Raw genomic sequence first — 14,655 nt, 5'->3', positions numbered from 1 at the left:
TATCATGTGACATTTCACAAACCACTGCCCAAGGAAAATCTCATTGAGCACATTCACTAACATTCACTAAGAGAGGCCATGAACTATGTATACCAAGTTTATTTATAGCTAATAGAGTGTAAAGACAGGCAATGAAGCAGTCTGGGTATTCACGATAACTCTTAATAGCACATTTAATCCTGAAACTGATTCCACTGTACTAAGGACTGATGACTGACAGATGCACTTCCTTGTGTTCCTTCCACCAAGTCATTGCTCAATTTATTTTGTTCTCTAACACAGATGTAAAGATTAATCTCTGCGCTTCGCTGAGATCCTATTTGTTCCCCTCTGTTTGTTGTTTCAAACTTGTCCCTTTTTCAATAAACAAGGCGCATGGTGTTTGAAGGCACAGCCTGAAGGGATGTTTCAGGATGAGAGCTACTGAGAGGCTGGTAATGAATGATGACCCTACTTTTGTTTCTCACAATCTCTGCTCATCTCTCAAAGCTAACAAGGCCTTGAGACTTAAGTGCAGTCGTTCCACCAGCTGAATAGACTTGAGTACAATCAGAGTTTAACCTTTTATCCTGTCTTCTAAACATGCCTTCCATTGCAAGCCTTCTAATTCTCATTCAATAAAACGAAATAATTTATTCACAAACAATGAAAATCCTCGTTACCGTCATTGTTGTTCAGAAAGTTGTAACAGATTTTAGTTCTCTCGAAAACATATGCATACCTCAGTTCCAACTCTTAGACAAATGAGTTAAGCATTGAAGTTTTAATGCTGTTGAGCAGATGGGGGTAAAGTGTTATATTCTGGCTCGTCTAATTACTCTGAACTGCAAAATTACACATGTAATAATGCGCTAAACCATTGTGGCATGAGCTGTAAGTCCCTATATGATCATAAATGCTTAATGTTAAAACGCTTCAGCTGTGCCAAATGGCACTGAGCAAACACAGCTTTATTTTTTTGACAGTGAGAACATAAATAGCTTCATGGATTAAGAAGGGTATATGTCTAAGTGTAGTGTTCTGTGCCATTCAGAACTGAATTGAATAAATACACACACACTGTATTGTATACACATATGCATATGTGTGTTTTGGACTGTATTGACTTGCTTGCTGTACATATTTCTCTCCTGATACAAATGAGAATTTTTTTATACTGGAGAAAGCAATACTATGGATAAAGACTTGTATTTTAGCAATGGAAGCATTAATGATAAATTTGTTTTTTCCAAACAGCTTTTCACCTCATAAGACATTATTTGATAGGCTGGAGTCATGTTGATTGCTTATTGATTATGATGACATTTTTATCAGCTCTTGTTTGGGTTATCATTCTGACGGCACCCATTCACTGCAGAGGATCCATTGTTGAACATATGATGTAATTTCTCCAAATCTGTTCTGATGAGGAAGACAAGCTCATCTGCATCTTTGATGGCCTGAGGGTAAATTTTCAGATTTATAAAATGTTTTGGTGGGGGTAATATATGATATTAATTAATATTAATATTTCTTTAAGAAGGCTTACAGCGTGCAAACCATTTGCAGGAAAACAACTCTCTCTTAAATATGTTTATTTATTTTATATGCATATTCATAAATCCATATGCATAACACTACAGTATATAACAATCCATACTCATCTCATTTAGTTTTTGCTCAAATAAAAGTGAGCATACTTTCACATCTTTGCAAAAGATAAGATAAGATATAGCATGTGACAAGATAATTATACTTGCAAGTCACTAACATCCTTTCAGCGACTAAAAACATAAAAGAAATTCTCAAGGTCCTTGCATTCATGCACCTCTTCAAAATGACTAAAATCCACTGTACTGGTATAAAATTTTAACCCTGCTCTGTCTTGTGCAATTCAGCTGTGCATTTCTCCAGGTTAAGATGGTTGAGAGGATTAATTTTATTTTAATTTTTCAGTATGGATTGAGCCATTTGTCCCAAAACACACCTGTGCTGTATACCTACAATACATGCTCCTCTTGTTAATTATGCATAAACCAATTTTGAAGGAGAAAAATGTTCAAAAATTCTTAAAGCACTCATCAGCTTGTAACTTGTTTCTGTCTATCTATCTATCTATCTGTGTCTGTCTATCTTACTACAGAGTTAGAGTTTAAGATTAGTTCAGTTGCATATCATTTATGCATACTTTACTGTTTCTGTTGTAAGTAGTGCAGGTAATATGTAACAAGGACACTGCAAAATAAAATGTTAGCCTCTATCCCTACATCCATCTGAAACTGTTACCAAACTAAAACACATCCATATTTTCCCTTATAGGTTTAAATCAGTTGATTGTATCATTTGTTATCAATATACCAACTGAAATCACACAAGCACTGAAAAAAACATAATACGGTCACAATACAGATGTTGGTGTCACATTTCCATTGGACCAGTTTAGTGTTTCTTTGTCTGGTCTCATCTGAGTTACCCATGTGAGTGTATATGTTGCTTTTCTGATATGGATTACCCTTATGTGGAATATTAAAGACTGTTTCCCTTTATCTTCTTATATGTGTGTCTCTCCTACACCGCACCGTGACAGAATACTGGAACAAAAAGAATGAGAAGTATGGACTTTGCTTCTATTAATGTTGCCCCAATGAGGGTTAATCAGCTGTTGAATGGCTATATTTGTGTTCCAGCATGGCAAAGACCTGGAGCTTTATGTGGAGGAGTTCCTTAACATCTGCAATAAAGCCACCTGGGAAGACGTCTGTTTAATGGAGGGATTTCGGTGTGGACTGGTCAATGATCTTCAGTTCATTATGCCCCGTGGACATCCCTGCTCGTCCCTGTAAAGCTACATCAACTTCGTGCTGTGGACGAACAGATCCATGTTCACAGTGGGCAAAGCAGACGATGACAGCAGCCTTGTCCAGCCACACCGCTCCGACATCTTTCAGACAGACCCAGAGCCCAGCCCATCACCCCCCGTAGTGCGGAAGGGTGCGAGAGTGTGGAAGGAAGCTCTTCCCACTGTACCATGGCTGAAGGTGAGCTGAAACTGGATCTGCGACTGTTGGAATTTTGAACGGGATTTGATAGATTTCAATACTGATATACAGTATGCAGACCATCCCATCCTATCCCATTCAGTGTTTCTTTGGCCAGTCTTGTCTGAGTTACCCGTGTTTGCAGTGCTTTAAGTGGCCCAAAAGAGCCCACTTAAAGTTGCCAAAAAGATGCTGCAGCCAATGAGTAGCCAGCAGGGCAACAGTTTTTAATGTTTATCAGACAATAACTATTCAAGATTTTGTTTTAGTATAATGTTCGGGACAATTAGGGCCTGATTTGGGATTCGGGACAACAGTTTAGATTTCGGGACTGCCCCGAATTTTTCGGGACGTCTGGTCACCCCATCTGAACTGCAGCGATATTATTCAAGCTTGATAGGATGTCAGCCAGCGAGTCATCTGATTCTGACCATGTTCTATTAGTACTCAGAGTCTGAGGCTAGGAGAACATAGTAAGTGTTGTTCACTGTATTTGAATGTTTACTAAGCTGAGTGTGCGCATTTCACACGCTTTCTCCGGCAACGTTAAGTTGTTACTGACAGCGGCGAAAGCGCCTCATGCGCTTTTCACCTGTAAAATTCAAGGGTGTATGGGTAATGTAGTCCTTGCTCTCGGTGGGACGGATTAGGAAGCTTGCATTATGAAGGGCTCTCTGAAAAGTGGCTGACATAGGATTAAAACCTCTATTAAAACAGATGTCTAGAAGAGAGTACCGGTACGCTAAAAGCACGTTCTGGGCGCATGGAGAGGTGGCAGTACGCTCAAGAGCTATATTTGGAAGTGGCGGTATTGAGTACCGGTGCGTACCAGCCCACTTAAAGCACTGCGTGTTTGCTTATGCTGCTTCTCCAATATGGATTACCCCTATGTGGATTATTAAAGACTGTTTACCTTTATCATCTTCTTATTTGTGCATCTCTCCAACACCACACTGTGACAGTTGGTGCAACTTGGCCTGACTTGATATAAGCTCTGTTAAACGTTCTATTAGACCAAGAGCCTGTTAATCAGGCCTCAAATCGACCATTGGCAATTTTCCCAATTAACACCCATTTAAAATGAAAAATGCAGCACAACCCAGTCCCTCAAATAAAGCGCTTTATATACTAATTACCTGTCACACAGAAATCAGCAGAGGGTGTTAGCCAGCGAGGCTTCTAAACTCCCAGAAATGTTCTAGAGACTATCAGTATGCCAGTGGGAAATGGATAAAAGAGAAAGGCAATAATAAGCTTTCACTGTACTGATAAGTAACCATCCCTGACAGGGTGGTAATTAGAATGAATTATGGGGGGACAGCAGCTTCTCTCAGCCTGCTTACACTGACTTTGTGTGTGTTTGTTGTGAACCTGTTCACTGGGCTGTGAAATCAGAGCCATCTGACTGCATTCCCAGGCTGCAGAGTGTCTATCCCATTCCCATCGATTCCTTTCTGTCACTAATGTTCTGTATCCCAGCATGCTCAGCCGGAGATTCTGCCCCGTAATCCTCACACTTGAGCATCATGGCATTTGTATGTCACTTCAGTAATTATGAACACATTTATCTCGGTCGTGAATGGCTGGTGGCATCTGCTTCGTTGTAATCTGGTACAACTGAGCATTGAAATTTTCCGCTCGGCATAGTGAACTGTGTTTGGCTTTGTGGGATAATACTCCGGTTCACAAGTTTGGGTTTCCTATAAAGCTCTGCTTCTGTGGACATCCGCCGGGCATTACAAAAAAGATACAGAGCGAGCGTGCCTCTTGTTAAGCTAACTGAAATAATGTGAATGGCATGTTTATTAAGTGGCTGATCACTGATGAAAGCACCCTTGTCTTTCCGAGGAAATGGAGGTCTTTATAATCTGCCAGAGCACCATAATAGATTTCATGGTATGGACTGGAGTTATGAAGAACTCAAATGGGAAACATTCTCATTTGTTTATAATGACCATAAACTTTAAATTATGTAGAATTAGAGTACTTTTTACAACATAGGTGTGATGGAACAACTCACTCTTCACTGAACTCACGACTCCTCTGTGGAAATCCAGATGCTGGTTTTATTGCGGAAGGCATCAAATCATCAGAGGTAATGAATGGACTCCCTCCAGAGATGGATGGAGAGGCACAATGGCCATAACGCACGAGTGCCATTCTGTGGGTCTGACAAGAATAAATCAGAGACTTTCAAAGTGAATTTAAGGAGGAGCTGAGAGAATGTTTTACATAATCCATAAATTAACTGTAGGGTGCTGGTTCAGTCTAGGATTTGGTGCATTACTCTCGCTAAGCAGGAAATTAAAGCTTGAGGATCCTGACAGATAGGAGTTTGGCCTTCATCTCAGGGAAATTTATTGCCAGAATATGTCTGAAACTGGATGTGAACTTCACCGTTAATATGGCATAGTTACTCACTATGTACAACCCTTTATGGTTAGAAGCAGTCTTAGAATAGCTCATTTTGATTTTCTGAGGTAATTTTTAATTAGTTTCTTTTATCAAATCCCATAAAAGAGATAGTGCTTGCCATTTGTGTCAGAAAACTTGATTAAAAATCAAGGTCTGATTAACAAACCATAAACTATGACTTTGCCTCAACAAACTCCTAATTGGCTGCTTATTAATAGTTAGTAAAATAGTTGTTAAATTTAGGTATTGGGCAGGATTAGGGCTGTAGAATATGATCATGCAGCATATGTGCTTTATGAGTACTAATGAATAGCCTATATGTAAAGGCATGCTAATAAGCAACTTGTTAAAGGGGTCATATGATGCGATTTCAAACATTTGAGTGTGTTACAACTCTTTGGAGTTTTACAAGCTGTGCATAGATAAGACCTATAAAGTTGCAAAGACTAAAGTCTCAGACCCAAAGAGATATTTATAAAAGTTAAGCCTCATCCACGCCCTCCTAAAATTCCTCATTTAAACATTCCCCCACGTCCCTGTCACTGTGTGGGAAGATTTGCACAGCACCGCCCAAATATTCATGAAAAGAAAAAAGGCATTTCATTCTTGTTGTAGTACTGTTGCCACCGCCACCATGTCGTGGAGATGCTGTGTTTCTTGTGAAAGCGAAACTACTTTGTTTTGCCTTCCTAAAGAGGACACAACTAGAAATTAGTGGTTAAGTTGTATTTACAACATTGTTCCAGAACAGTTCGACCCAAATATTTGAGTCTTTGCAGCACATTTTACAGAGGACTGTTTCCTGGGAGAGTAGCCTACAATGCCATCAGTGCACAAAGGTTGTTTCTATAAAGTGGGGCAGCTCCAAATTTGCAAGGACAGTCTGGCTCTTCTGACTCACAGCCTTTAAGTACATTTTCATATTTAATGAATTTGCCACTGACTATTCAAATGTAGAGCAGCGTGCCCTTTCTCAAATCACTAATGCAGGCATGGTTTTATGTTTACAGGCACTATATTTAATGCAATACATAAAAAGACAGTATAAATCATTATAATCAGTAATTCATGAGTTCACACTTACATACAATTGAGGGGGTAAAGTTTAATGCGCATTTGGCGTGCTGTCCGGACTGTCAAATGAATTGAGGTGAGACTGCTGTATATATATCTCTTACCATCGATTGCTGAGTGTTCTCCACCTGTGTTAATTATCTGAAAGTGCTCCTCCCGAACTTTGTTAATAAAACCTTATTTATGTCCCCGCTGGATACAACAAATGCCATGTTTGTAATGGGTTTAAAAAATGTTGTCTCATTGCACCGGGACACAGCATTACAGTATGGCAAGTGGCATAACATTTCTGTCACACGCTTGAGGCATCCATCTAATCACAACACCCTGTATCGCTGGCCAATCAGAGCACACCTTGCTTTTTTAGACCGATGAGTTTTGTAAAAATCAATACATTTCAGAAAGGCTGGGCATAGAGGAGCAAAAACAATGTACAGTATTAGGAAAATAAGTTTAAAAAATAGATATATTTATTTTTTTACTTTAAACCACATGAACACATTGCATTACACCTAATACACAAAATAATTTTTAGCAACGTCATATGACCTTTTTAATAGTGACAGTTGATCAGCACTAACTAAATTGTTACCAAAATGTTTTGCTTCCCTTTGAAAAACAACAATTGTAGAATGTTATGTTTAATCTACACAATTAATGTTTTGCTAGAATGCAATTTACATCTGACCGGTCCCCATATGAGATTATACTGCTGTATAGTGTTTCAAGTTTCTGGCGGGGTACTTCCAGTTTATTGATTTCAGAGTTGAATTTAGTTACACACTTAACAAAACCCAAAAAGACAGATGGTAGCTACAGGTCATTGCTGTATCTCCAATATCTCCAAAGACACCACACCCATAGCTCTAGAATAGAATGACAAGTGATGTATTTAAGCAATATCACACAAGAAAGACAGCTTTAATATCAGTACGTCTGCGATTACCTACAGCACTCGGCTTGCAGCCTTGGGCCTGAAACTGAATAACAGCTGCACTATTAATAAGTAAATCAGTCCTGTTGAAAGTATGATTTGGCTGCATCTGTTGAGATGATAAAAAATTGCAAAAACTGCAATGATGTGAAATATTATGTGAAACTGTTATAACTGTTTTCTATTATAAATTCCTGTGATGGAGGACAGTATTATTACTCCAGTAACATGATCCTTCAGAAATAATTCTAATAGGCTGATTTGGTTCTCAAGAAATATTTCTTATCAGTGATCAGTGTTGAAAACAGTTGTGCTGCTTAAAATGTGAAAAAAGTTCAGACGAACAGCATTTATTTGAAATAGAAATCCTTTGAATCCATAAAAATGTCTTTACTTTCACTTTTGATCAATTGAATGCATCCTTGCTGAATAAAAGTATACATTTCTTTAACATATTAATCTTACTGACCCCAGACATTTCAACAGTAGTGTAGGCTTACATAAAAAAACAAATGGCTAGCTAGTTTGTATATTTGTATCCATCAACAACAAGTTAATTTCTCTCCTTCTCTCCTTAAATGTGCATCTCAATCCAAATCCACAGGTTTTCCATTACCCGCTCCATGCTTGCTCCATCCTCTCTGGTAAGAGAAACTCTGTAGACAGAAAAAACACAGACACTCCGACTTCCAAAAAACTCTCTCCTCATTTAAGGCAAAGTCACATTGCTCATTTACTCCGCACCGACCAAATACTCTGATCTGGAAAGCTGTAAACAAACAAGCGGAGTCATACAAACAGTGAAGCATTACAGTGCTGATACTCTGTATTAACAGCCTTGGAACACAGCAGATTGAATTTGAGGCAAAAAAAAAGAAGGTAAAAGAATGTAAAATCATTAACTAACCTCTAAATCACCTCCTCCAGCAACAAAAAAGACTGTGATAAAATGAATGCACAATAAATAATTAAAATGCATTTTAAAACTGTATGCGACCTCATTGTTGGTGACCCATATGTCATCAGCATAATGAATGCAATGCTTCAGAAATGAGCAAATGTCTTTTCGTACCAAGACTATACTTGCATCAGGATTCCAGAGCTTTCTGATAAAGAGGAAGTTTGGTGCTGAAGAAATGACACAAGCTGCAGACTCACGGAACAGTAGCTTGAAGCGGTGGGAGGCTTTCCCAGCAGCTGTTATCTGTCAGTGGGCTGTCAGGGTGCCTGATGAGGGGGTGGGGGGGCAACTCCACACGACCACCCCACTCCCGCAGACAGATGTCTCAAGTTCCTGGTCCCAGTGGGCCCGTACATCAGACTTGAGTGTAATCCCATCCTCAACGTGAAGCATATCCAGGAACACCAGGGAACCCCCTCCATAGTCTGGAAGTACAGAGCAGTGAAGTGTGGCTTCTTCAATACAGCCGCTTCAGAATAAATTACTACACGGTTTGCTTATGTTACTATGTTACTTATGAACTAATTCGTCACAGACGTCCTTGTTTTAGTAAAAGTATATGTGAACCAAGACATGTTTGACAATATTTCAACTCAAATACAACTATTAAGATGAGCATGAAAGCAGATTAGCAAAGGTTTATTATGTTTGCTGTTGAGGATTGTAACTGTGGCCAACATTTTTTACGATTTCTGGATTCAGGCATCTGTGGAGAACACACACACACACACACACACACACACACACACACACACACACACACACACACACACACACAAAAGATTGTAGAATGTTTCAGCTGTTTTTGTCCATACAATTTAAGTCAGTGGGGTCCAAACAACTTTCATATGGACCGAAACAATCTTCAACATATTTTCATTTGAGTTCTACAGAAACAATAGCTTTGATAGTCCAGGACTCCATCCCCAATATCACACTTTTTTCTCTAAAAAACAATACAGAAGTCACAGTGACTTTCACAGAAATTAAAAAGGTAAACTTTCAGTGAAATCAACCTACAAATGGTTATTTTTTGTTGTTGTTGGTGTCCATATTAGGCTTGAAAAAGTATTCACTGCACCTTTAAGCAGGCAAAGAAGAAGTCTCAGCACTTTCAGATAGACATCTGGATAGTTTTCCATTTCATTTCAATGTGAGGCTAGAGGGAAATCCCATCCAAAACTAATAACAGGTTGCAATAAGACCGTGCGGGTTTTTGTAATGTGACTCAGCTGGAGAGCAATCGCTGGAGTTTGCATGGCCTCCATATTGCCTCATCTGTTGCATCTTCATTATATTGCTTGATTAATGAGCCGTTTTATCTGCTCACGACATCTGATGCAATGCCAAAAGCTGTTCAACATGTTATGATGAAACTAATGCAGAGTTTGAATAGTTTTGTGGTTCAAGAATTATAGCCACTCCATGGCATTTATAAACATACAATGGGAAATATGTCTAGCTTAAACAAAAGGATGACATTGACTTCAAAATTTATTAGCTGCAAGCAAAAGGAAGCAAGAAATTTGCCATGATGAAACAAGACTGTGATTTATGTTAAGAGGTCGACGTTTAACGACAAACTTAATTAAACACTGCAGTGCGTTTTTCCTTTTACTGACTGGGTCAGAACTTTTAATAAAGTCTGGTGTTAGTCTAGGCAGAGTCAGAGAAATTTATAGGGGAAAGCTGGTGGCAGGTAAATTGCCTATAATTTGAGGCAATTACGTAAATACCTTGTTTGCTGCAATGACTTCAAAACCAATGCAGCGCATGGTAGATGGAGCGCAGTGTTTCCATGGACTAACTCCAGGCTTGTGGTGCTCCTGCAGAGTGATGAATCTAAGCAGAGCTGAGGAGATCTCAAGGGATGGTGCATTAACATTAAAGCAGAGGTAAACATTCAGCGGTCAGGCCTTGGGCACCAGGCTATAAATATCTTCGACTCAATCTAGCTCAATTAGCAGAATTAATAACTGATAATGTTAGTCATTAAGATTCCTATTTCTGCCTTTACCAGTCCACTTATGCATATAAAATTTAAGCTGCACCAAACCTGCTGACGACTGTTGATGTTTTATGCGAAGAGAGACGGTTGGTTGATCAAAACCGTTGGGGGAATTGTTCCATAAAGCTGGTGGCTGCATTTGGGATGTTTTAAATTGAAACTGTACGATTTGAGCCCAATCAGAGCTTTCAGTGTCTGGCGTGATGCAGTTAACATGATCGCTGCACAGGATTTGGATGCTATGCTCGCTGCCAACATAAATTTCGCTTGGGCCAATTGTTTGTTTTTACCACTCCATTACAGTTATTGCTTACTCTGATATAATGAGCAACATTGACCGCCAACAGCCGGTTGAACGCAAGCTGCCGCACTGGAGGAAAAAACTGACGATGTTGTGCTGTCACAAACTCCCATGATGAAATGCAAATTTGAAAGCAAATTGAATCACCTTGATTATGCATCACTTCCAGGCACATATTTAGTCTCAATTATATGCATATAATTAGAATTATAACAAATATGATGTGATGTTAAATTTACAATTACCAAGAAACAGTGTTTTTGTTAGGAAGTATTACATATTATTAAATATTGCATAACATAATATAGCTAGAATTTCATCAGCTGTTGCCAGAATGTGCTGTAAAAATGTCATTATTTTTCAAATTAGTGGAGTAGAAATGTGCAGTAATCAGACACAGGTCAGTGCAGACAGTTTGCTGAAACTGCAAGTAAACAAATATAAGGCAAACTTTGTATACTAATTTACTGTTAGGGAAACTACGTGCTTAGAATTGCTAAACTAAGTAATACACACAGAAAAATATATTCAAAAGATCTGTGCCATCTCTATTTAGAATGGCTTTGACGTTAATGAGGACCTTCAACTTACTGTAAATTCCATGATGAATTCTAAACTGACACACAGTCCCTGTGGAGCCATGTAGGTGTGGATTCATATGCATGAGTGAACTTGAGAGGCAAAAAAAAAAAAAAGAAGACGACACAGAGCAATATTTCCCATGGCCAAGTGTCTGATTTTGTTTGCAAGACACCTCCAAGATAGGAGTACAATCAAAATTTGCTATATGAGAAGAAAACAGAAACTGCTCACTCGTCCTAATAAGGCTGATTTTTCTAGTAATTAAATTAACAAGACTTTGAATATTGCAGTTTAAGAAAAAGCAATTTTTTTATTATTAAAACTTAGCATATATTTATGGTGCATATAATTAAATTATTCATCAATCCTTATGTTAATGTAATGAAAATCATGATTTTGATATTTAAAACTATATTTTTACTGTATTTCACACCTTGCATCAAACAGTTTCATAGCAAACACAAGTATGTGTAAGAAAGAAAGAAAGATCCTAGCTATAAAGCTCAGCCTTACCCCCTGCCCAGTGACGTGTTTATCTTTTCTCTGTTTCCTATATATAGTGCATTCTTCTTTGAAAATTCCATTAACATCTCCCGCTGTCTCATCCACTGTCAGTGAAATATTGCTATTGAGAGACTGCATATTTCACAAACATATTTTAGGCATTTCTTCGTAAACCTGTGTCTGCCAACTAGCCCTGCTGAGATTTGTTTTCAGTGCTTAGTAAAACTGATTCAACAGAGATTGAAAGAGTCATTGCCTTTAATCATCTAACACACAATGCCTTACGAGACGCAATGCTAAGGCCACAAGAGATGAACAGGTATTTACTCAATTTGATATCATATTCTGAAGAAAATGTGAGCGTTTCTTGTTCATGCAAAACTGATATTTTCTTATTCAAGAAGCAATGGGGGACAGAAAGAAGGAGGCAGGATGGAAAGTACCACAAGTCAGGACTCACCCGAAGTGCAACCGCAAGGCTATTGGCTCCAACTTCAAAGGATATCCTCAGTATGAGCAATAATGAAGCTTTCCTAAGCAGAAATAAACAAATTCATGAATAGCAACTCCAATGGCAGCCTCAATGAACTCCATGAAAAAATGTCAGGTAGGTTTCACTTTGATTTCCATCCACACCCACCCTCTGCAACCTCTTACCCCCTCCTCAGAAGTGCTTCCTGCCTGTCACCATATTTACAGCAAACTCCCCAAAGAGTCTTTCACGGACAAGTTGGCAACTCACAGTAAACAAGTGCCTCTCTCTGAGAGCGGAGGAGGGTGAAGACTCAGGTTGCATGTGTATGCGCATGTGTTTGTGACAGCAGGCTATGAGAATGTTATAGAGGAGAAGAGCTGATATCTTCTTTACCTAAGGGCACAGACACAGTTTAAGGATTGGGAAGGACGGTGTGCCATTGAGATATGGTAAAAAGCTGTGAATTATAAAGCTAGAGCAGCAGTTTGTTTGATTACTGCTCATGCAGCCTCTGACAGCCATTCTGTCAATCCAAGGATGAGCAGAAACCTTGACATGTTTAAAGCCTGTTTCACAACACACATAGTCCCTGCTGAAAAAAAAAATAAGCCAATTCTGGTCACCATGTTGTGTTTTGGGAAAAATTGTGAGAAATAAACCTTGGTAAAAAGTACAATTCCAGGGTATTTTAATATTACTTCATAAGGAACTTTAAAAAAAAAAAAAAATGTGAACATGAAAGAAAAATGTAAATGTATTTTCCTGCAGAGCAAACATAACTCAGCACCAAATCCAAGTCTGTTAATGTCTGTTAAAATATTTTTATAAAGGATACATATTTTTTATGATCTGTAAGCTCAATACTAATACAAATGGTTGGGTGGTCCCCACTGAGAAGAAATTCTGCACTATGTGAAGCATGTTAATTCCAAACATTGTGAAGATACCCTTCCATACATGGACGTCTTCTGGATATTCTAATACATGTGATTAGACAAGCACTTCAGTCAGGCTCCTGAGGAACGCCAGATTCTTCTGCCGATGAGTTTGAGTATAACTCATCCACATAAACATTTACTAATGTGAGTAATATTAGGATGGCATTTGCTAATAAGAGGCAACTTATGAAGATTTGCCATTAGTTCTAATTAATTAGAGCATGTTGTGTCAAACATGGCAATACATTGCTGTCTCTCGTGGCAGTTCATCCAATTAAAATTGACCTTTACTGCTAGTTTTTCCTGATTACAATAAACGTTTTAAAATTTTCAGCTAGCATGTATGTACAGCATAATAATGTTCCACATTTACAGTGTTGTGTCATAAAGATGACAGGCTAATAGTATATAATTAGGACTAAAACATGCAATACACCAAGGCTTTTAAATATTATTCCGAAATACAAAACAGTAATAGGATACATTCATAATTTAGCTCTATCATGATGTACATGAGCAAGTCTGTTGCCAGAGAGCCACTACTTTATTTATGTTTTGCATTTTGCTGACACAGTTCATAAGAAGTGACATGCAATACTCCAGTGATGAAGACAATGGCTCTGTTCCAAAGCCTGCTACCTTGCTGAAATGGAATCTCAAAAGTGACCACGTGCACAGTGATATGCACTATCATTTAAATGTTTGTGGCCAGTAAGATATTTTTTATTATTTTTGTAAAGAAATGGATGCTTATTAATACAAAAAAATGTTTTCATTCTTTTCAAATTATTATTTACTTACAGTAATCTAGATCTATATTTTTATTTCAAAAGTATCATTCAGCAGTGGAGCAGTGTTTTTAACATCGATAATATTTCAAAAGGATCATGTGACACTGAAAAGAATTCAGCTTTGTCATTACAAGAACAAATTAAATTTAAAATGAATTGCATTTGAAAATGCAAACTTTTGAAAGAAAAAAAAAATTACACTGCTGTTAAAATGTTGAGGTTGGTAAAAACAAAACACCAATAACATTTCATTATGCAAACTAAATGAAGGCCAGTGAACAATTAACTCTGCAAATTAGCAGAGTTATTTACATTTGGAATACTTTCAAAATATGCATTGCTATGAACTTTAAGATAATTGCTTGACCTACGCTGAAGAAAAGTTTATGTCACATGTGTCCTACACGTTCACACATTTACTTAATCTCTTCTGTAATTTTCTCTCACCCTCTTTTCAACTAAAAGATGCTGTTGTTTTTGTTGGCATCTAAACAAAAGTTTCATGCTGTGATGCTGTGAACTATGAAGAAGTGAAATAACTGTTTATTTCCAACCAAAGGCATTAAGATACTATGTTTAAGTGTAATCATGGATTTGGAAAGTTATAACCGCAACCAAGCATTGCTGTTATTCAAATGGTACTTTCCCTGATATA

General features: G+C 38.0%; 1 long non-coding RNA gene across 1 annotated transcript; it reads right to left on the bottom strand.

Annotated features, from left to right (window-relative positions):
- Positions 1 to 7,004: 7,004 nt before the first annotated feature.
- On the bottom strand, positions 7,005 to 12,884 carry LOC113039197 (uncharacterized). Its single transcript, XR_003274897.1, has 3 exons — positions 12,454 to 12,884; positions 12,257 to 12,329; positions 7,005 to 8,826 (listed from the first exon to the last, which is right to left on the bottom strand). It is a non-coding gene; the product is annotated as an uncharacterized LOC113039197 (long non-coding RNA).
- Between the last annotated feature and the right edge of the window lie 1,771 nt (positions 12,885 to 14,655).

This window comes from Carassius auratus, chromosome 21, assembly GCF_003368295.1.
Source record: "Carassius auratus strain Wakin chromosome 21, ASM336829v1, whole genome shotgun sequence".
NCBI lineage: Eukaryota > Metazoa > Chordata > Actinopteri > Cypriniformes > Cyprinidae > Carassius > Carassius auratus.
The sequence above is the reverse complement of the archived record's forward strand: the minus strand, read 5'-3'. Positions and strand labels throughout refer to the sequence as shown.